We start from the raw sequence: 24,687 nt of genomic DNA, 5'->3' as shown, positions 1-24,687 counted from the left end.
TTTGTTAGTCTTTGATTAAACGATCGAGTCCGGGCCGGATTCAATATATTGCTATGAAATATTCCGATGACGATTTTATTTGATCTAGAGCCACTCGATTGCGATCCACGCATCGCGATCGCGGATGTTGCGTATCGTATCTATCTTCCTTCTGAGTGAGCGCTCAGTCAGCTCATATCCAGGTGGTTGTCCCGAATTATGGCAACTATATTCTCAATCGCGATCTAACCCGGAACGGATCGACGACGACTGTTATTGTCCGTGTGACACAGGTATCAGAAAATGCCCTTAATATTTTACACTGTTCATTAATTCAACTTTGAATTTTATTTACTCTTCGGTCTTTTCTTATGGTCCATGGTATATCGCGATGCCGCAGTCAAGTGCTACGAACGTCAATACGGGCCTCATGCTTTCGGATAGTTTACGTCGACGTTTCTGCAATTCAGTCATGCTTATTGCTAAGGTGATATAGGTGATAGGTTAGTGACGTTTTATAGCGTCACATATATGCTACAGAAAAGAAGGGCGCTTTTTATGTTTTCAAAGATCGCATTCGACAATAAACACAAGCAGTCTGAATCTGTTCTTACTCTTTATTCATTTGTTTTATTAGGAAGTCACTTAATTGTTGCTTCATACATAAATGATTATTATGCGGTGCGCTTTTTTTTGTAACAGAAGGAAAGACAAGAAACAAAAGTGGTGATTGTATCACTGATTCTTTTTTTTTTACAAAGTCTACAATATAGTAAAATTTGAGCAAAAAGTCGCAGCAACAATAAACAAGTAAAAATATAGAAATGAACCGCTAAAGGTTTTGGAGAAAGGCCGCACATATGACACCGCAATAATTTTAAAGTAGTCTGATACCAATTTTTGGTGGTATTTTTTTTTTTCACTTGCTAATGATGCGCTAGATATTCCTGTAATTCTCCACGTGGTTTCTCGCTTACCACCGCTAAGTAATTTATAATTAATTTTACTTTCTTCACCAGTTTCGGCTTCGCGGTTTCAGCAGCCGAGCGGTTGTTGTACGGTCACAATTGTCTAGGTCACGCGCGGGATTTAAAAAAAAAAAAAAAAAAAAAAAAGCTTTAACCACAGACTCACTTATTAGCTCCTCATTTTGCGCTTTCAATACAGCCACTTGTTCTGCGCTCCATGCCAGTTTTCTCTTAGCTCTTCTCAGAGCGCGAGAAATGTTGCAGCATTTATTTGGCTAGTTGCATGCTTTTTCCTTCTTTCTGCGCATCTTGTGTAAGCCTCCGCTGGTATTTGCATTAAGCGCAGCTAACCCCTTCAGAGTTGACGGTCAAGCGACACTTTTTCTGCAAAATATATTCCCATGAATGATATGTGCTTCCTGAATCAGCTGGTTGCAGGCCACATTCGGAACAAAGACCCTCCAGTGCACTCTGCCTATAGATCTATCTTCAGCTTTAGATATTGTTGTATTGTACGCGCTTGTTTTTTTCTTTTCCGAGAGTATACACTGTAGTGTCCACAGAACTGCGTTCAGGCTTCCAAAAGTTATCACTTTTTCTATGTACAAAGTGACAAAGTTCTTTTTTTTTTTTTTTTTTAAGGCTCGATAACGCGCGTAGGCTACAGATCCAGCAGGTGCTTCGGTTAATTTGGTCCAAGTTGCAGGTATGTAAACTGAGTCAAACGGATCCCGATGCTCAAAGCTGCACGTCTGCTGCTGCGGGCATGAGTTCTCGCTCGGCTCTTCTAGCTGCTGCCAGCTCCTTGGAAGCATTGTCAAATATCCTTGACGGTGCGTGCATGGCTGTCGTCTGCACCACTGGCATTACGGCACTGCGTTTTTTGTCGTTTAGCGGCCGGTTGGTCACAGAGGTTCCTCAACTTTCTTTTAGATGTCTTCTTAGGCAGAAGATAGTTCGGATAATGGTCGAATAGCATTGGCACGGTTTCAGGATTAATTCGTGGTCTATCTCTATAGCGAGCTCGTTGACGATGCCGTTTACTGTCACTTTGAACGTTCTCTTGATGTAGCTCTCCTCAAAATATTTTTCGCAGACAACACACGTTGAAGTCAACTTGCGGTCCTGTCTTTTAATCAGCCGCTTTCACTACGCAAGCTGCGCAGGGTCCGATGGCACACCGAACATAGAAACCTAGTCCTGATTCGAGCGGTAGCCACTCCGACAAAGCGACACGAAACATGTCTTTTCCCTGCTCTGATGCTTTATTTTTAGCATCATTAGTCGTTGCAAATTTAATTATCTCATATGAATGCAAGAAACAGAACGACTAAAACAAAAGAACAGCGTAGACGCGTCCAAAGCGCTCGAACCCACTGATGGCTCGGCCAGCGCAGCTGCGGCAAATCAAGGGCGCGCCGGCGGCCGACGGCGTCGACGGCACCTTTACGATGAGCAGCGCCCCTGGCGGCCAAAGTTGGAAGGCATCGCCGGCGCGGACACCTCCTCCCATTGAGAGAGCCCTCCGCACGGCACACTAGCCAGTATATTCTAGGCACTATATAGACGCGTTCCAATACGCGAACCCGTAGACGTCTACGTAGACGTCTACGAAGCAGTCTTGCTAGACGTCTAAGAATTGGAACGCACCCTTAGCCGCTCCCTTGCTGGGCTATCATAACCGCACAGACCAATGATTTCTTACCATGGGAAGAAGGGGTTTGAAATAAGAAAGCAGTTAGCGCCGTCACGCGGCCGCAAGCTTCTGCCCCCATTACAGATTGTCTCAAGCGTCCTTTATTTCACACGCGCTCATTATTTGCCTTTCTATTGCGTTTAAAAGCCATGCAAGGTGTATATAAAGTTATCCTTTTACTTTTAATAACAAGCTAAGAAACTACGGTAGGCTAACGGCTGCATAAATCAGCTTGCCTGTCGCCATAGTCTCATTAGCATAATTCGGGCACCTCGCTATGGTGGCTAGAAAGGTTAGGTGACGCGAGCTGGCCGCGAGCGCCGCTCCTACATTTCATGCCTCTCGTAGGTGGCGCTGCTCTCAGCACTTCGATGCATGCTCGGCTCGCGCTGGGGCACGGCCGGTCTCGAGGGAGAGCGCGCGCTCCCCCTCGAGACGGGCCGTGGCTGGGGTAAACTTTGGTGCGATTGCAGCGCAGTCATACCAACAAAATGTTAAAATTATTGTTACCACTTGAAATATTTTAACCAGGTAAGCAAAATAGGCAAGTCAGGAGTGACGTCGACTGCTAATATGCTCTTTGGCACCGTGAAAGCGGGCGATGCGGCTGTGCCGGTTGTTTTGCTTGTCGTGCTACTAAATGCTGCTTAAATGAAGAAGTTTTGGTCTGAAGATGCATTACATCATTTCCCGATGGGCACAGTGGTCGAAGTTATAAAGCTAAATATTTTGGTTTGGTGTCGTGAGTTTTAAAAAGCCAAAGCGACTCGGGCTGAGGGGCGTTGCAGTCGAAGATTACAGAGAATGCAGATGGCAAGCGATTATTTAACGTGCGGTTACGTCGCACAGTACGCAGGCATCAGGCTAATTTCTATTCTTTGTTGTCTGCGAATTTCCGGTGCGTCTAAAGTGGGAAAGTGCAATTTTTAGCCAGATGATAGCCAGAACGTGCAACATGCGATGTGAAACGGTATTATAAGTACAGAAGGAACAAATTGCAGTTTTATTCACAAAAACCTCTCATGGATAAGCAAAGTTTTGTTTATTGCACTTAAGGGCAAGAATGCTGGAAAGAAAAGTGAAATATCACAATGTTGAGGTTGCTGTTGATGGCCTCAAATATACATGTAATACAGGTAGAATAAACACAATTTCCAGACACAACTGCTCACAACCAAATAGCAAATTAAACAACCCACCTCAGTTTCAACAGTTTCATTCTTCCTTGCCTTTCTTTTGAAAATGAATTCTGCGTCTTCAGGTGTAGTCTGCTAAGAACATAGAACTTGATCACTTTGTCACAAATTTAATATGTCCGTGACAACCAACCAGCTGCAGTTTGGTCATTTGGAGAATGGATACCAAGTCAATAAGGCTGTCTCTTCGGATTTCACGCGCACTAAAACAGCGAGTAAAGGTGTTTTCATGGGATGTCACAGGGGCGTTTAGATTGGTTGATGGAAACATAAGACCGCCTATGTCAACTGCACTGGTAATTAACTAGAATAGCAGCTTGGGCATATGTTGGTTATGCATCTTGAGGTAACAGCGCGGAACGTGGACGGGAGCACAAGATTAGAAGACGACACAACGAGCGCTGACTTTCAACTGGTAATTAAGACACGCTCAGTTCCGTTCTTGAGACTGAGGAGTTGTCTGCATCAGTCTTCACATTTGGTGCCAGCGATGCATTTCTTCGCCACATATCCAGCGATATAAAATATCAGCCTTGAATAACTGGCCTGAGTGATGACAGATGTGTGTTCGATGCCACAGTCTTTGAGAACTTCATTTGCCTCACTCAGGTCTCGCACATATAAGAAGCTGGTCATGGATGATGCTGTCACTAATCTTTTTTTTTAGCAATTGACTGGCCTTTTGCCTGACATTAATGCTTCATTATTTTTTTTAGTTAATGATTGGCATTTTGCGTGACAACCGTGCTTTCATTATTATGTTTTAGCAATTGACTGGCCTTTTGCCTGACAACAATGCTTTCATTAATTTTTTTAGCAATTGACTGGCCTTTGCCTGACAACGATGCTTTCATTTATTTTTTTTAACAATTGACTGGCCTTTTGCCTGACAACAATGCTTTCATTAATTTTTTTTAGCAATTCACTGGCCTTTTGCCTGACAACGATGCTCTCATTATTTTTTTTAACAATTGACTGGCCTTTTGCCTGACAACAATGCTTTCATTAATTTTTTTTAGCAATTCACTGGCCTTTTGCCTGACAACGATGCTCTCATTAATTTTTTTTAACAATTGACTGGCCTTTTGCCTGACAACAATGTTTTCATTATTTTTTTAGCAATTCACTGGCCTTTTGCCTGACAACGATGCTCTCATTATGTTTTTTAACAATTGACTGGCCTTTTGCCTGACAACAATGCTCTCACTAATTTGTTTTTAGCAATTGACTGGCCTTTAGCCTGACAACGATGCTTTCATTAATTTTTTTTAGCAATTGACTGGCCTTTTGCCTGACAACGATGCTTTCATTTTTTTTTTTTAGCGGGGGGTTTCTAAACGCAAGAGAAACAGAAAAGTATGCACATGTACTACATACTCCCACTAGCACCTCGGCAAGAAAAACTACATAGGCACCAAACAAAACAGGATAACCTGAGCTAGGGCAAAGCCGATTGAAAAATAGCACCACAGCTCAAGCAGCATCTACAGGCAAACAAGAACGAACGAACCGGCGTGCGCCGGAGAGAATGCATCGAAGAGCTGACAGCAGCGCCACAGCGGCGACCAGTGGCGGCGGCATGAACCGAAGGCGCGTTTTCTCCAAGCGGCGGAATGCGCGGTCGCGCCACCTCTCCCTTCTAGCCACCATACCTCGCCACTCGGCGAAATTATGGCGGCCAAACGTCAGCATTTTCGGTAATGGCGGCACATCAGTTACGTCATGACGCGTCATTTGACGTAATCTAAATATGCCTGCGTATCACGTGTTTCACGTGACATAGCTCCAGCCAATCAAATTTGAGCATCCGCTCCTTCCCAGTATGCCATTATTTTCATCACATTGGTTAATCGAGCGTAAGTGTTCTCCAAACCACCATCAGTAACTTTGCTTCCACTCCAAAATCATTCGTATTTGTCATCCAGGCAACAAGGATAGCTCCGGTTGAAATCAATTTTCACGGCTACGTCATTTTGACGTAACCGCTAAAAGTGCTTGCCTCAACTGATGGTTTCGCGCCACAAGTTTGAAGCACGTGACTCTTTTCAGAGCCAATCAGAAAGACAATATGGCGCCGCCAGGGGAAGGCGAATATCGAGGATCGGGCCCCTGGTTCACCCTTTGGTTAGTGGCACGCAAACAAATGTCCGTGATATACGTATATGTTAATCACGAACAAAGAATAAATGCTTGAGTCGCGTATACCTTGTTTATATTTTTTTTTCCGGTAAATAATACAGTGCTTTAAATTAGTACGGTAGTGAATAAATGTGTTTTGCTCGCACACTATATTTGTAATTTATATAAGCGGTGATTAGGGCACATTAAGAACATCGATTAAAGAGATATATTACAGATTACTGACGATTTAAGATAAACGTTGTTATGTATTAATAAGCGCAAGCTGAAAAATGTAAGCAGGTGTTCGTAAATAAGGTTTGTAAAAAATAAGTGTTCCGTTGTTATGTATTAATAAGCGCAAGCTGAAAAATGTAAGCAGGTGTTCGTAAATAAGGTTTGTAAAAAATAAGTGTTCCTAAGGAGGCCTTACGAAGCACAAGCTTTGATTCGCATGTACACTGTTTTTCTCCGCATGCTAATAGCGCTCCTGGGCAGTAGCCTTTTCCTTACTGGAAAAACGAATGCAAAACACCACGCTTCGTTGCAAAAAATAAGTACAAATTGCTCATCTGGACGATTTGTAACTGTCCGCAGGAAAGAAATGTTGAGAGTTCAGATAGCGATTCAAACATAGCGCGCTGCTCCGAAGGACTACCCAAACGTGCACGATGTCTATAGATAGACATAAAAGAACGGCAGGGATCAGTTTTAACACCTGGAATAAGTCGCCTCTTTATTAATTATCACACTAATTGCGTAACGTCTGAAAATCGCTTCAAAGAAAACCGCACCCCTCCTCTGTACCCCCGCTATCCCGCGGCCTCTACGCGCCGAGCGGCGAACGTGGCACCCCTGTTGCACGTCGCGCCCTCTCGCGGGAGTCGGTTCTTGTCATCGCAAAAGCGGCCCGCTCTCCGGCGCCGGTCGCCACACTGCCCAATATTATAGAGCACTATACCCGCGCGCACCGATCGTTCAACTACAGTGTTCTAGAATATTGTAGTGCGCTCACATGGCGGCGGCGCGTGACGCACTTCATGTCGACACCGGCAGATGGCGCGCTTCCCAGCGTAACCTGAAGCTAGACCGCGCGCCGAAGTAGAACGGGTACCGTTCACTGCTGGATTTGGCGAACGAAATGCAATATTCATGACGTCTGATGCACGATACATCTTTTGCTGCATCTTACCAGTATGCAGTGACCTATGGGGCCGGGTAATTTTTGCACCGCAGACAATGGCGAAGGGTGCCTTCAGGATGTGCAATGATATTTGATAATATAACGGTAATGGTCGCCGCATTCTCGCAGTGAGAATACCACAGGGCCAATTTCAACGTAACCTTTTTTTTTTTTTTTTACAACTATCATCGGCTGCGGAAATGCATGTTATTAAGCAGTGTTCTTCCCAAAGTATGCGCGCGAAATTCGACATCAGCGCATTGCTGCTTCGAGAAGCTATTTATATGCATTGCGTCGCTCTAAACCCAACAAAACATGTAAAGGAAATAAACACAAGGCACTCTTATGTAATAACGTTTATTTTAAGACTTGGAACACGTGCAGCCGAAAAATCTGGCCGAATATTTACAAGTGGACATAATCCTACACCATGCAGACTAGGAAGTTTTCGCGATCTTCTTGTGCATGGTCCTCTTTCTTTTTTCATTTCTCTCTGAGTTAATGCCCTTTGTAAAAAAATGAAGCCGCGTTGTAAGGTAAAAGCTGATCACATTCTTGGTGAGCTCAGCTGAATGCTCAGTGCAACCAATGTTGCGCATGCATCTTGCCTTCACCAGGCTGAGCAGATCTAAAATGCTATCGGTATGCAACTGTTTTTTGCTGAAGCATTCCGTGAACATATCCTCAAGAGTTTTCACAAAAGAAAACAGTGTGCTGTGCGGGTATAGTAGCCCGCCTCTGTCTCTGTATCGTATTAATGCAGCCAGCCCAAGACTCTCATCTTCAGATGGCACGGTCAGAGCTTTCATGCATTCCTGGCACTTAGTTTTTATTATGAACTTCCTCGCGACGTATCCTGACACATAATAAGTTAAGCGAGAGTCGCTTCTCTCTATGTGTTCGTCATGATCCACTGAAGACAACATCGCTTCCGCATCTGGCAAGTTCCCCGAAGCAATGAGGGCATCCACCTGGTCCCACGCATTGCTGGGAGGACCACCTGCACTGCTGTGCTCAGCATCAAGCAAAGCACTGAGTGCACATATGGATCTGCATTGCCATATCTCACAGTTTTGACTAAACTATAGAATGACATGCAGTTAATTGTTATGAGAAACTGAGTGGGAGTTGGATGGTCATTACAGCCTGAGGCTTGTCTCACGATTCCAAACAAATTTTCAATACGATATCCTGACTAAGCCGAGATGTCATAAGATATGCATACCCTAAATTTTCTAGTTATGACAGTAGCCCTAAAGTGCTTGAGATTGTCACACGCAGACCAGTCGCTGTTGACTCGCTTAAGAACCCTCCTGCTCCACCAGCGTGCTGCTCCCAAGATGTGATATAATTCAGAAAATCCGAGAGTGCTTTGGCTGATGAAGAATTGGGTCGCAGAGCTTCTGCCGGGAACCTAGAAGTCATGATGCTGATGAGCCGGTTGATCCTCCTGTGAAAACAATTTTCTCATATTATGAGTTCAGGTCCCTTGAGATACATGCCTTATATTTTAAGTTTTTATTTTTATTTTATATTTTAAACAAAGACGCCTTCGGCGCGTCTTTCACACGGCTGTAGCCAGTTCTGCACCCAGGAGCGAAGCAGTAATTTTGACGACGGCCAGGCATTTTTCACTGACATAGCACGCTAAAAAAGCGTGAGACACAAAAAGACCACACGGATTTAGCAGGCGATAGAGGACTAACTGATCAAAAGGGGCTGTGAAAAGCAAACCGTCGTCGCCGCTGCCGCGAAGCAAAAGAAGCGACTAGCGAGATCGTTCAGGTGACGCTGGCAGCAGCGCCCCTGGCGGGCGCCGGAGATATCGACACTGAGTGCTTTACGGCGGAGCGGCGCATGGATACGGCAGTGAGCCCACTGCCCCCTTCTAGAACACTGTAGTTCAACTCATCTTTTCTCGTGTTTCAGGGTTGCCAGATTTGGCTACTTTACGCCAAATTGGCTACTTTCTGAGCCGCCTGGCGACAAAAATTTTCGGTTGGCTACTTGGCTACTTTCTGGCTACTTTGAAAAATTTTCACCTATTCCAACGAGCCCGTTTGCGCGCTGTTCAGGATGCTCACTTTTATAGACAGATAGCAAATCTATTAACGGTAGCGCAGCAATACAACCAACTGTGCATGGTGACGACTGTCCCCACCCTGTTTCAAAGGGGACGCTCTTAACATCCATCCACTAAAACCCCTCGATAATTTGAAAGTAGCGACACTCTCCCCCGCGCCGCGCTTTCCTCCTCAATTCTCCTAGCGCGGGGCGGCTGCGAGCTCTGCGCACGACACGCTTTTTCTACCTGGCGCCCGCCGGCCGGCCGCAGCAGTCAGTGAAGCGCGCGTTTTTGGTCCAGGTCTGCGCTCCAGGATCTAGTACTGCCTCTGACCTTGTCTGTGTTTGTTTTTTTGTTTTTTTTTAGCGTGAACTCTGTCACCGCGGTAAAACTTCGCAAAACGAGAAAACGACCCAGGCTGGTGATTTGAACTTTAAGATCAGAGAAAGTCAAAGCGGCCGCTTAGTCTATTTCGCTACTTTCAAGCTATCTTGGCTAAGCATAGTATATGTCACGTGATAAACCTTTAGTTTGGATCATTTTTTAATTATACACTTATTTTGACCAACTACGGGCCAAATTAAATGATATTTAGTAAACCGCACTTGAAACCCAAATTTGCACTGCAGCATCCAGTCATATACCGTTGAAAAGCTTAGGCCAAGTGTAATGACACTATGCATAGTTAGCGATCCTCATTAATCTGCGTTAAATATTTATTTTGTATAAAACCTAACTTTGAGCTAGACGATCAAGTCATACCGTTGAAAAGCTTAGGATGAATCCAAATGCTCTGAATTAGCGATCCATATTAGCGTTAGTGAGCTATATGCAATCAAAACCATATACCTTTCATATACCGAGTCATAGACCTTTCGAAAGCTTAGGTTGAATGCAAATCAGTTGTGCTAGTTATCGAACTGAATTAGTGCTAATTATTTAACTGCACTTAAAGCCAAATTTTGCATTATAGATGGCCAACAAAGGGCAAGTGTAAACGCATTATGCTAGCTAGCCAAACTTAGATAAACATCACAACAGCACTAACACACTAACTAGGCTTACCACGAACTGCTTCGAAATGTTTTTCTTTGTCCGTGCATATTTGCGTGCATTAGGTCTTATCTAGCGTGCACCCGCTGACAATAAATTAGTCATGAGTGCATCTTCCGTCAATAGGTTTGTCTCATCAGTGTGAAAGTGGCTTTTGCACTCTAGTTTGTTCACTGAATAAAACAGTTGCGCACTTTCAATGCGATCAAGGAGCGCGGACAACCATTCATTTACCGCAATTCGCCGAACATTATTAGGCACTGGTGTCAAGAAAGCTTACGAATATACTTGGTATACCTATGAAAGAATGATTTCTATATCTCTAGGCAAGGTAAACGCCTCTCGATAATGTAATATTATACTTGAGAAACCGAAGGTTCCCGTCCAACGCCTAGTAGTCATGATCAAAAAGAAGTGTGTGTGATCATGTGAACACCCCCTGCACATTGGCCATATCCTTGATGAACCCAAACCATGATTGAGAAGGTCAACTCAACTATTTACGGCAGGCCTGAACATCGCACCTGAGTGGTTGCAGTTTCGTTTCGTCATGTTCTGCTTTTGTAGCCATTGTTTGAGACGTCCAACTCCACTAACATTTTATACTTACATTTTCGTGGACATAATTTTATGCATTTTATACTGTTTCTAATCATCACAGAGAAGTTTCTGATAACATGTGTGTTTATCTGGTCAGTTTAGTTTTATGTCTGTTTATATAATATCGCAGTGTTACGCAGCCAGTTTTTTTTTTTCGGAAAACTTTTCTATGTGAGTTGCTATAAGACGCAACTGGCATTTGTTTCTTCACGAGCGTTGGAATAAAACGACTATTAAACGAATGTTTTTGGTTGTCTTTTTGCAGTGAGCGCTCTATTTACTGCCCCATGCATGGCCCCATGGCTCCTTTTTGGCTACTTTTTATTGCTCTTCTATAGTGCCTAGAATATACTGGCTAGTGTGACGAGCGCCCGCGCTTCCCTATGGGCGAGGACGGCGCTCTTTGCAATGAAAGCCAATCGTTAGCGGCAGAGGGCGCTGCTTGTCGGGGGGGGTGCCACCTGAGCAGACGACGCAGTTTTCTCTCTTCAGAATACGGCAATTTGTTGGTGTTGTGCGTGCGTGTTAAACCTGCTTCTGCGCGTCTTTTGCTTTCACGAAGGTGCAGTAGTTTATTTACGGTGTAGGTGTTTGCTCATGCGAGTCGTTCCGCACTCCTACCTGCTCGGCGCCGATTGCATCGGTTTCTTTTTCTCGTTTTGTGCGCGCGTTCTGTGCTCGCCTGTATCCCTTCTTTTTTTACTGTGTCGCCAGTGGCGAAGCGCGGTTCCCGATTGTTTTTTCCCCAGTGCCTCTCACTAGACTGCAGAGAAAAATGCCAAAGTGAAAGCGGTGGTGCTCAGAGAAGACTTGCTTTTTTGGCAAACGGGGCTACCGTTAGAACAAGGAGCGCACGTATTACTGCGCTATCTGATGCTACGTAAGTACGCATTCTGTACAACGGGAACGAAGCATCGATAGAAATGACGGAAGGTAAACAGCAACTGCTTTTGTTGGCGAGAAACATTTTTAGAGCATGCAGTTATATTCACAAGGATGCAAATCTGGGCGAGTCGATAACGGTGCTCCATGGCAGTGTGATAGCACAAAGAGTGTACACAGGCGCTACAGACAGCACCTGCGTTGTGTACCTTTTCTGTGTCCCTCGATTGTCCTTTTGCGCTACACATATGTCATATGGATGCAGTTATATATTAGGCGCATGTTTCACCGTAAGCGCGGCATTACCAACGAGCTTCATCGCGATTAACCGGCCGCGTCTCGTGCATATTGTGTATCTGAGAAAAAAAAAAAACTTCGTCAGCTTCTTCATTCAAAAGATGGTGACTTCGGCAAAACCTTGTGCAATCGCAGGCCGCGATGTACCTTAATTAGCCGCTGAAAGTAAAGGTTCCTCGTTTGTGTTCTGCTGTTTTTTTTATTTATTTTTTTATTCAAATACCTCACGGGCTCCGATTGGAGTATTATTTGAGGGGGGTTACAGAAGCGAAACAGAAGCATGTAGAAGATGGTTATTTTAACATCGTTATTTTCAAAACGTTAACATTACACCCTCCACACCTTGTGCCCAAGACGGCACCAAAAAGGAAGGAAAGAAACATATGCGAGCAGCAACCAGCTCGTAAACGCCATAAGCGGGACGCAGGGACTGGACCCGGCGATTCGGGCTCGGAAATCAACGAGGGCTCCTGTTTTCTCGAAGCTGGCTTTCAAGACCGCAACGACTCCTCCGGCTCCAGTGAAGCGGGCATTGTGGGTGAACAGAGTGGCAGCCAGGCTACACTGCAGACACCTAACCACCACGGAGGCAGTCATCCGTTTGAGGACATTCTCATTCCGGTTACATGGATGCGGATACCTTCCGTGGATGACAGCCTAGCTTATGCTTAAGACCCAATAACTTTGAAAAGATGAAGGTTGACCTTGCATTCCAACTTTTTGGAGATGAGGTTATTAAAGGACTCTTTTTTTGCACCGGCGGCATGTGGAGACATATACAGTCGGGTGCAACCAACAGAAGACTTCGTCAAGCTAATCAATCGCCTGATACGAGTAATGACCTCCAGGATAACCGAGCGTGCACTTGAGCCGGGTAGCCCAGACATGCGTTTCTTGGAAGACTTTTTAGGATATCTGGACAAGTGGGAAGAACATGCCAGCATTGCCTTCCACTCGCATTGTCACCTTTGATTAAACATGCTGCCTTCGTTCTATTAAACCGAATCTGCGTTTCGTGACCTGTATTCTTTGAGTTTCAATTCCTCCAAACGCGAAAGCTCTCATGTGCGTTTACCGAGTTAGCGTGTGGCTCACGTACCGATTGAGCTTTCAAGTTCGAGCAATCTGCACAAAGCAATTCGATATTAACATTAGCATGTTAAAACGTTATGTCTATCCTAAGCTCCTGAAAGAGCTCTAAAACAAAGTATTAAACGCGAGCCAAAGCAACGCACAGCTCCCTTTCCAACTCTCAGCAGCGCGGCGCAATGTGCGCGAGAAACCGGCTCGCACCCTCTCGCACCACAGCGCCGCTATGCGGCCGCCGGCGGCTTTCATTGCTATTCGAGCCATCCCAGCCGGCGCGCTCGACACACTAGTCATACGGTGGCTAGATGGGTAGGTGTGCCGACCGGCAGGGCACAAAGCGTAGTTCCGCGTGCCTCCGCTTCATGACGACGAAACTGGCGCTGCTGTTCTCCGCCCGGTAAAGCCCCGCCCGGTGCTCACCGGCGGATCGTCTGCTACTTGTCGCAATCGCATCGCGCGTTTTGTTAACCTCATTTTTGTTTAAAAACATTACTTATTACTTGCGTTATCAGTGAAAATAGTAGCTGAAACTAAAACTTTTGCGGTCTGGCATTGAAACAATAAACAGACAACACTAGCTACCTGTTTTCTCGTCTGTTTGCTGTCTGTCATCGTCCACATGCAAGCGCCGTAGCGGAGCACGCGCTGCGCTTTTTATGAGAAGTGATCGGAATGAAGACCAAAAAGGACACAACTTGTTTCGCACCCTTCTGCAAATCCGGCTACAAGTAATCGAGAAAAGGACTGAAAGTCTCGCTGTTTTCGGCGCCGCGGGATCCCGAACTGTTCAAAAGGTGGGAGCTTGCTCTTCATCGTGCCGACAAGAGGTTGCAGCCACATTCCGTTGTGTGTGAGCGGCATTTTGACCAAGAGTGTATGGAACGGGATTACAAATATATGATAGAAGGCAACGTTGTTAGCCTCCCACGTTCTCACCCACGATTGACGAAAGATGCCGTGCCTTCTGCCCTGCCCGATGCTCCTGCTTACCTGTCAAGAAAGGTGACAGCAAAACGAAAGACGATGAATTCCACAGGCTGCCGCCCAACCAAGGCTGCCAGAAATGACAGCCACGACCTTGAGACAGTGCCGGACGATCCAGTACCTTCAAGCTCCAGTGAAGGTATCTCTACGCGTCTGTAACCGAAGTGTCACCTCGTCCGGTTGACATTGACGATCACTACCCGCACGGTATCCCACAGCGGCTGGACACATCACTCTATTGAAAATTCTGGCGCCTCTGCGTTCTCGACTTGCAGAAAAAGCGGACAGAGCATCGTTCTGCTGAAAGTAATACTCCTGGAGCACTGTGCGTCAAAACTGCGAGCCACCGTGTCCGTGCAAGGCGCCGTAACACAGAAGCTGGATTTGGAAACTCGTGAACAGGTTGCGGACCTTTTGGCTGACGTGGATGCCATGATTCCATGTCAGGGCATAAAATGCAATGACCAACTTGACACCGTCCTCGCGAAATCCAAGAATATAAGAATCCACGGAAACACAACATTCAGCTCCAAGTGCGTCGGTATCGCCACAAGTCAAGGAGACTCCTGTTTGCATTGCCGATACGCAAAAAAGTTGCTCCTAAATCAGCTGTAGTACAAAAGAACAAAGGACCGGAGGTCGAGGGAGTGCGAAGAGAAGAGAAAGCTTGTAACCGCAAAGTTCAAGAGACTGAAGGGAAGTATGTTTACTCTTGAGACAAAACTGGAAGAGATGAGGAGGAAGAACTCAAAACTAGAAAGCTGCGCGCTCATGTCAAGAATATAAAATTTGCCAGTAAGACAACAGTCACAAGTCATGGCTAGCTGTTCAAATGCTTCAAAGCGGAAAAACACGAAGGGTTTTAAGTGTTCTAAGTACCAGCGCGAGTGGCTGCTCGAATGCTTGATAATGCGGATGAGGAGCAAACGGCTTTATGAACACCTGCGCAAGGAGAAGATCATGCTGCTGCCCGGCAGAACGTGTCTCCGACGGTACCTGAGCGGATTTCGAAGCGGATTCAGCTTCAACAAACGGGTGTTTGCTGCCTTAATTGAAGGAAAAATGCATATGCATGACGAAGCAGCAACGTCATGGCGGCATTATGACATCTCTCGAGGAGACCTTCAGTCACTGCTTCACAGTCACTGAACTGAGGCGAGAAAGTCTCGCAGACTTCGCCTCTTTTCTGCAGCTCAAACCTCCGCCTATGATCGGTTGTGAGGAGCATAAAATTGAGATCACTAACAGCGTCGTCAAGTTTTACTCTATCATGCGCCTCCACTTCTTGACCAAGAGCAAGAACCTGCAGATGGCCCGTGAAAACGTGCGGAAAAAAAGAAAACACCTGAAATTGAGACGCGTGCTTTGAACGCATAGGCATGATTTTGGGGTGTGTTACTTCACTGATTCAAAAACACTAATGTGTGCATGTCATTTATTGCACTTTCAAAAGTTCAGCTAGAATTGATACCGTTTTGCAATACAAGCTTACGCACTCGTTTTATTTTATTTATTCGCAAGGTCTGCTTACGCCCATGCACACGCATAAATCACAGATGAGCGCTGTGTTAATATATATTCGCGTTGCCTTGTGATGGCGTGGGACATTTAATGAAAAAAAAAAATTAAGAACGAGGAAGTGACATAACAGTGTTTGGAGTTGCTTGCCTGAAAAATCGGGAACGCAGCAAACACGCTGCACGTAAAAAAAAACAGCCTTAAACTCGGCTCCCCTGATTTGTAATATGTTTACATCCCTTCCCTATTCCCGTAAGACAGCTTGTTTGTTGCTAATGATCGTGTTGAAGACGTGGAATTATAGGAGTCTGTCCGAAAAAATTCCGGCACTTCACTGGCATCAGATGTAGAATATTCTTGTTTTCTTCCAATAAATAGTTTGTAGTTGTGCGCATGTGGTATCCTATTCGTTTTTGTTGTCATCTTTGCACCGTAGCGTTATCAAATCAGTAACCTCAGCTCACTTTAAGGTTTTGTATGTACAGGGTGAATAAAGCTTTCTTCTCTTAAAACACACTAGAAAAGACTGTTCTTTATGTTCACGGTAGGTCAGTGCCCGACGCATGAGGCCACCGCCTCGACCTCGTTTTGTGGTGCGAGCTATGAGGGATTTTTTTTTTTTTTCATGCATGGCCTACTAGGTGAATGATTTCAGTGGCGTTCATGGTAGGTCCGGGCATTTTGAATAGATGCTAGTGGTATCACCGTATTTTGGTGTTTCCTTTCTCCATGCATATTTTTCTTTTCTTAAAAACGCCACAAAACCCAGGCACGTAGCTCAACTGCCACTGCCTTTGGCTCGTTTGATTATTTTGAGCTTTTTTTGTGTCTCTGTAGGTTGCTGGAATCCCCCTGGAAAAGGCTGAACTTGGAGTTTACAATAAGCCATCGAATTTAGCTCATCAGCCAATCAATGTCTTCAGTGTGCATTATGATTTTATATATCTATGCAAGTTATAAAAAAAAAATATTTTTATGCAGAGCCTTCTGGGTTGGATGGTTCCAGTGCATTTGCATGCATGCCTGTAACTTAACTGTTTTTTGCCAGTGCAGGTTGTTTGGAATTTACTTTTGCAGAAGAACCTTCAAAAAGGCTTTTCAAATCCATATTGTCAAGTTTATTTGCTGATTGCTTTTACTTTTGTAGATGGAGTGCAATAAAAATTCGGACTGGAGAAGCATGTGTTCTTCATACATTCAGCATGTGCATTCACTATTGAGTGTAGCGACTTGTACTTTGTGCTCATTGTTCTCAATTCTGCACGTGAGATCACACAATAGTCTGCTTTGAGAGCATTTTTTTTCTAAATTTTAAATTACAGTTAACTGGGGAGAGGGTGAATTGTTGAAGGCTTGCATTTTCTACAGCACTATAAGAAACAGCTAGAGATGGCACATAATCGGTGGGGTGGTAAAGGAGTAAAATTGAAAATTCTATAAAAAAATTTTGAATTCTCTTCAGCCCAACTGATTTTGCGCCATCTCTAGCTGTGTCTTATTGTGTTGTACAAAGTGCAAGCCTTCATCAATTTGCCTTCTCCTCAGTTAAATGTGTAATTTCATTAAATTTAGAAAAAAACTGCTCTCAAAGCAGAGCACTGTGTGACCTCACATGCAGAATTGAGGACAATGAGCAGAAACTGCAAATTGTTGCACATCTCAAACAGGAATAGAAATGTTCTAGCCAAGAGGGTTTAAAGACGTCTACTAGCACAGCTATAGCAGAGCGACGGCTAGAAGCAATGTCTAGAACAAGTATAAAAACGTAGAAAGACTGGCTAGTTGGTCTTGATAGGTAGAGTGCATATTTTGGCGGCGTAAAATTAAAGACAGGACTAAAGGAGAAAGACAAGGGACAAACGCTGAACTTCAACTGATAGTTTAATGGACGTAACATCAATATATACAAAAATATTTCAACACCATCACTTGAGCGCATGCTCCCAAACCTTCGCCTCTGCATTATCGAACAGATTAGAGCATCACCACCTATGGCCACGTGTCATTCTCCTCTTTAAAAATTCCAGCTCTTTGGGTGACAGCACAACCGAGCTACTGCTAACACAATTATCACCTTGATTGTGAATCTCAAGGGCCTCAAATATCTCCCTACTCAACTGCTGCTTGAAGCTGCGCAGCACACATGTGTCGCCCAACGCAGGGGTGCATGATGGACTGGTAGGGCTAGGGCAACGGCTGCAGTGCAAGGCTAAATGACTACTCTTTACAAGGGATCCTACTGCTCTTCGGTGCTCTCGCAATCTGTCGTTTATGCACCTGCCCGTCTGTCCGACGTAGGTTTTCCCACATGACAGAGGAATCTTGTAGACTACCCCTGTTCTACAGGGGACGAAGAAGGTGTCATGCTTCTTCGTGCATGCATCAATGCCTCTCTTTTGCCCATTCACTTTAGGGCAAAGCCGCGACAACTTTGTCCCTTGTCTTTCTCCTTTAGTCCTGTCTTTAATTTTACGCTGCCAAAATATGCACTCTACTTAAGTATAAAAATTTTCTAGGCGAGACGTTTTCAAGACTTCCACTCGCGTAGCGTTAGCAGAGCTAAATCGGAGCTACAGGAAGGCTTGTAGCTCTTGGGTCTACAGAACGTCTCAAATGAGACTTCTTTTAGAAGTGTCCATTTCTTGTGTTATGTAAGGAACCTAACCATGGAGCCCAATGACGGCGAGTGTGCCTTATGCTGAAGAAAATATGCGTATGTCTCTTTCGTGTGGTATCAATTTCATAAAGCACTTCTGCATGAGGGACGACCACTGTGTCAATCGTCACAAGACAAAAAAAAAAGACGTGTTCGAGCATTCCAAAATGACGGTCGCTCTCGGTGGGAGGAGCTTCCGAATTCAATTTCTATCGCGTTCTTTTTCTTTTTTTGCAATATGCGCCGCGTGCTAGGTACTGAAGCTTTGAGAGTAGAATCTATTCACAAAACTATAAAACGGCAGTACATCGAACGACCCTGTCATCGCCCCTTTAAGGCGGACTTGCAAAAGAGAGATCCTTTTTTCTCATTATTATACCGCCTATATTTCTCCATGCGCGTAGCTGTTCGTTATGACTCTCATTCAGCTTTAGTTTATTCTAGTTCATCACCGCGTGGTTAATTGAAAAAAACAACAAATGATATATGATTTATAAGCATAGGTCTTCCTGGCCATACTGCATCGACATAACAATATGAAATGTGCACATTTTTATGTATTTTTTTTTTTTTACAGAGTATGGCTTGATTTTTTTGGCCAGCTGGTAAAGGTCTGCATTTATGCCCCAAAACTTGCAATTAGCTAAACAGGAGTGCCTGCCAATAGCGTGCAGTCTAGTTGGGCTCATTTTTTGAAGCCGGCATGGCCGTGCCGTGACCTGATGCTGCAGTGCTGTAATGTCTGTCCTCCTCCTTTAGGCTCCGCATTTTCTTTCTCCACGATGCTCACATACCTCGGGACCTTAGCAACGCCGTTGCTAGTGTCCAGAGTTTTACTCCGATGCCGTTGCTAATGGACCGACTTGGCTAACCCTAAAATTTGATGTCACTTCTGCCACACTTCGTTTGTCTCTGTTTCGCTAGGCGATCATGTTAAGCTTGTTGTCTTGGAACCTTGAAAATAGTCACTATGATCGTGAAATTATTGAAACCATTGTGCACATTATTTTCTGCCGGCACAGTTCGCGCTGTGTAGGTAAAGTCTCCACAACTCATCCACGTGTGGAATGGAGAAGCGTCCGCTCCCAGTAGGTCTCTGTGGTAGGCGTTCGTGCTAGTGCCGGTAAGGCTCAAGGTGTTCTCAAGTTACATGGAGGCACGAGGTAATAGTTATGGGGGAATTCATGTCTTCTAAAAAGCCATTAGTAACTGCAGGGACATACTGTTTTCATTAATGACCTGCCAATTTCATTTGTTTTGTTTACATGACAACACGTATACACCAATGAGGTTTTTGTTCTATTAATACTGCATATTTATGTAGCCTATTCTTGTTTGTGCACTCGCCACCTTTCTTTAACTTGTCAACTCCTTTGCCACTTGATGTATATAAACACACACACATATATATAATTTGCCTGTATATATCTATTTTTGCAGTCGGACCTGATAGCCTTTGGCTCTAGGTCTGCAAAGTGCTTTGTATTGATGTATGCCTTCATGAAATAATGGGGGTAACATACTATCAATGCACACCCTACTTTGCCGCACAAGGGACTCAATCTTTGCGAGTCAACTTGGGAGGATCATGTGACAAGGGTGCACATAGAACCTATGTCACGGCTACAATCCTGGTTCTCCTTGCCCTCTCAGCAGGCTTTTTTTTTTACTTTTCCCCCGCCTGTCTCACGACCCGGTGGCATGAATGGGAGAGTATGCACATCATTATCCTCTCTGCATGCTTTTTCTTTCAAACTTTTGTAGCGAAAGCTACGTTGGCCACGAACAAGAGTTTCGTGCGACGAGATTCACAGAGCCATTACCACGCAATCTGGCAATCAAGAAACAACCGAAGATGTCTCGTCTTTAATGCACCAGGGGAATCGAACCTCCACCCTTCGGATTGGGCTAGATAAGATAGGACTGAATTGGATCGGACTCGATTGCTCTGGATTGACAGGTTTCATATTCGTTTCGTGACAGAATAGGTATTCAGCTCTAAGTGAGGATGGCGACATTACCCTAGAGGCAAGGAACAATAATTTCAGAGATATCATTACTGAGTGCGCGGTAGAAGTAGGCTGGTTTGGTTTGGTTGGTAGGCGGTAGGATAGTTAGAGAGGATACCGGTAAGCTGTCTAAGGATACGAAAGAGTTGATTAAGAAACGCCAGAGTATGAAAGCTTCCAATCCAACAGACCAGATCGAATTGGCCGAGATATCAAAGCTAATTAATAAGCGCAAGGTGGCCGATATAAGTATAACATGGAGAAAATTGAGCATGTTGTAAAGAACGGGGGAAGCCTTAAAGCGGTAAAGAAGAAATTGGGCATAGGCAAAAACCAGATGTATGCGATAAGGGACAAGGCGGGCAACGTCATCACTAATATGGACAAGATAGTCAAAGTAGCCGAGGAGTTCTATACAGATCTCTACAGTAGCCAAAGTAGTCAGGACCGTAATGAGATTGGCGGTAGGGAAAAACAGTCAGACGTTCCACCAGTGACGAAGGACGAGGTCAAGAAAGCACTAGAAACTATGAAAAGGGGGAAATCGGCTGGAGAGGATCAGATAACTACAGATTTGCTGAAGGACGGGGGGGGGGATATCGTGCTAGAAAAACTGGCCACCCTGTATACGCAGTGCCTGGTGTTATCGACGGTACCGGAACTATGGAAGAATGCAAACATTATCCTCATTCACAAGAAAGGAGACTCTAAGGACCTTAAAAATTAGACCAACCAGCTTACTGTCTTATACGTATAAGGTATTTACTAAGGTAATCGCTAATAGAATCAGGACAATTTTAGACTGCAATCAAGCAAAGGATCAAGCAGGTATTCGGAAATGGTACTCTACTATCGATCATATCCATACCATCAACCAGGTGATAGAAAAATGCTCGGAATATAACCAGCCCTTATACATAGCATTCATTGATTACGAAAAAGCATTTGACTCATTTGAAACCTCGGCGGTGATGCAGGCATTGCGAAATCAGGGGGTAGACGAGCCGTACGTGAAAGTGCTGGAAGATATATATAGTGGCTGCACAGCAACCATAGTTCTGTATAAAGAAAGTAACAAAATTCCCATAAAGAAAGGCGTTAGGCAAAGAGACACAATCTCCCCAGTACTATTCACAGCTTGTTTAGAGGAAGTATTCAGAGACTTGGAATGGGAGCAGTTAGGTACAAGGGTAAATGGAGAATACCTCAGTAATCTGCGATTTGCTGATGGCATTGCCTTGCTAAGCAACTCGGGGGGATGAACTGCAAATAATGATTGATGACCTAGACTGGAAAAGTAGAAAGGTAGGCTTGAAAATCAATATGCAGAAGACTAAGGTAATGTTCAACAGCCTCGGGAAGGAACAGCGGTTTACATTAGGTAGCGAAATACTGGAAGTAGTAGGGGAATATGTCTACTTAGGACAGGTAGTAACCGCTGATCCGGACCATGAAAAGGAAAAAAGAAGAATAAGATTGGGATGGAGCGCATTTGGCAAGCACTCGCAGATTACGACTAGCAGCTTACCGGTATCACTCAAGAGGAAAGTATACAACAGTTGCATCTTGCCTGTACTCACCTATGGGGCTGAAACGTGGAGACTAACCAAGAGAGTCCTACTTAAGTTGAGGACTACCCAGAGGGCTATGGAACGAAAAATGGTAGGGGTAACATTAAGAGATAGAAAGAGTGCAGAGTGGGTCAGAGAAATAACTCAAGTTACCAACATTCTAGTGGAAATTAAGAAGAAGAAATGGACATGGGCAGGACATGTAGTGCTAAGAAAGGATAACCAATGGTCGCTGAGGGTAACAAACTGGATTCCAAGGGAAGGAAAGTGTAGCAGGGGGCAGCAGAAAGTTAGGTGGGCGGATGAGATTAAGAAGTTCGCAGGGGTCAAGTGGATGCAGCTGGCACAGAACCGGGTTAAGTGGAGAAATATGGGAGAGGCCTTCGCCCTGCAGTGGGTATAATCAGGCTGATGATGATGATGACAGGTTTCGACTGAATTAGAAAGGATTGGTTGGATTGTATTTGACTGAAATGAACTGTACTTGATTGAACTGGATTTGATTAGAATGGATTGGATGGGATTAGATTAAATTGGAAAGTAGTAGGCAGCCCAGTGCCAGGCACACATTCTTTCGTTATGTATACCCTGGCCTAGCTAAGAGTCACGGCCATTTTTTTTTTTCCTTGTCTTTCTGAGACTAAGTGAGGTGATTGGGGGAGTGGTCACCTGGCGTACGCTACGGTTGCGCACACATTGTTAAAATGTATTTTCTTCGCTCCCCATGCATGTGCTTTACCAGGGAAAGGTTTTGGAGGTGCTGTGCACGCGCTGAAAAACTCGCTCCCCGTCGTTGTTGATTGCAGATCGTTATTTCACTCTATTTGCGTGAAAGTAGCGAGCTGCGCTTGCTTGCTCCCGCTCATCCTTGCGCATGCGGCTCAGCACGTACACATTAAATAACTTGAACTTGTTCATACTACGCAAGGTTAAACAGCACAAAGATGTGGACTCAGCAGGTGCCTTTACTGGGCAAAACTTTATTCCACTTGTAAGACAAACATAGCAACACTTAAGCACATTTGCAAAGCACAACTAAAAGGCAATATTGAAAGCCTCTCGTCGAGGTGTTCAGCCGTCTGCGCTGCTCCGGCCTCAACGACCAGCTCTGGGCCGTCCAGCAGGCCCTCAAGGCGACGAAGAGACAAGATCTCAACGTTCCCATGTGGGAGACCTAGGCCCGGTCGCGATACCCTGCTTGGCACCAAATAGTTATTTCTCCTCCTCCTTGCTTGAGATGAGAAGCTTGATGACGGAAAAAAAAAGATACTGGAGCGGTGAATGCGTTAATTAGCATTACGCTTCTTATCCTTTATTCATATTTCCTTGTAGACTTTCATGCATTACATTCATGCATTTCATTTCTCATTAAAGTTTCTTCAATCAAATTTCCTGAAAAACCACTGAGGAATTTGACTTGCTTTCCACTGAGTCACTGTTATTTTCATTTTTACATTCTTTCTGTGACAGCCACCTATGCTCCTCTCCATTGCCTGAGCCTGGGCCCAGCCTTTTCGCTCTAATACACGGAATGAAATGTGAAGAAATATTTTATCGCCTATTTTACATTCACTAATTTGCTTTGAATTTCATTGGAATCCACATTGAAATATGCTTTAAAAGAACCCGGAACAGACCTCACTGAGACCAGCAGATGTGGCGTTCTTTCTGCAAGCTGTTAGCGAGGCGAAGCGTGTAGCGCCGTTGAGTTGAAGAATCACGGAACAAGTCTTTTCTTTGATAAAACTGCTTGACTTGACAACAGTCGAAAACCTAGGTCTTGCTCTCATTACTTCGTGGAGCAATTTTCGGAGCATGATGGGGAATTCAGGGCAGCCCGCGCCAAAGCCCTGCACAAGGAATACAGCAACACTTCCAAAGTAGCCTACGTGTACGTGGCAGAGTACTCGTCGGGCTGACGCATGCTACTCGCCGTCGCTAACAAGCAGGCATCAGGCTCCATCACCACAGACTCCTCCGATATTGCAGAGGAGTCAGCCATTGCACTTGCCCTCATCTCCACCTCTGCTACCAAAATTCTCTCAGGCTCAAAATCAGCACTATCAAATTTCGCCAGTGGCCTGGTATCCCGCGGCTCGGCTTCTACGCTCTTGGCATCCCACCCACCCTGTAACCCTCATCTGGCCCCCAGCACACGCAGGCCTCCCAGGTAACGAGGAGGTCTACTCCATCGCCCGAGGTCTCACTTTCCGGGCAGGAGTCGGATCCCCTATGCCAGCCCAAGAGCGTCTGCTTACCTTCAGAGATATACTACTACTGAGATAGCCGACGTGCTTTGTACTAACCGAGGCCTCCCACTGATGCCGACTCCAGACACGTACTGCTCCCTGCCCTATTCTCCTTCATGCCCGCTACCCCGTTCAGTTCCTGTCCTCCTGTGAGCTCTGCGGGAAACCAGGAGACTTTCTCCACGTCCTCCTCATATGCCCTACCTTCTCATATCCTCCATCTCCAACCACAGCGGAGTCATACTGGATACTTTCCTGGCCAGCTCCACTGCTACAGAGCAACGCTGGGTCATCACCAATGCCCTGAATCGAATAGCCCTCCAAGGGCTGTCCTCTGCACTGTAAGAGCTACCCCCTATAAGGGCTGTCTTGTGCCATGTAAAGGAGAGGGGCTTGTCCCCCTTTTACATTTTTTGGCAGTAAAAGTTTTCACCACCACATTTGCTATCTGCCTGGCTGTCAGCATGCTGGGTCTATTTGCAGATTACTGCACATAAACAGCAAACTTCACCCGACTCCAACAGGAGCCGACTTCTAAGATGTGATGCAATAAGAGGCACATGACTCTGGATTT

Source organism: Amblyomma maculatum, chromosome 3, assembly GCF_055883805.1.
Source record: "Amblyomma maculatum isolate TAMU_Amacu chromosome 3, ASM5588380v1, whole genome shotgun sequence".
Classification (NCBI taxonomy): domain Eukaryota; kingdom Metazoa; phylum Arthropoda; class Arachnida; order Ixodida; family Ixodidae; genus Amblyomma; species Amblyomma maculatum.
The sequence above is the reverse complement of the archived record's forward strand: the minus strand, read 5'-3'. Positions refer to the sequence as shown.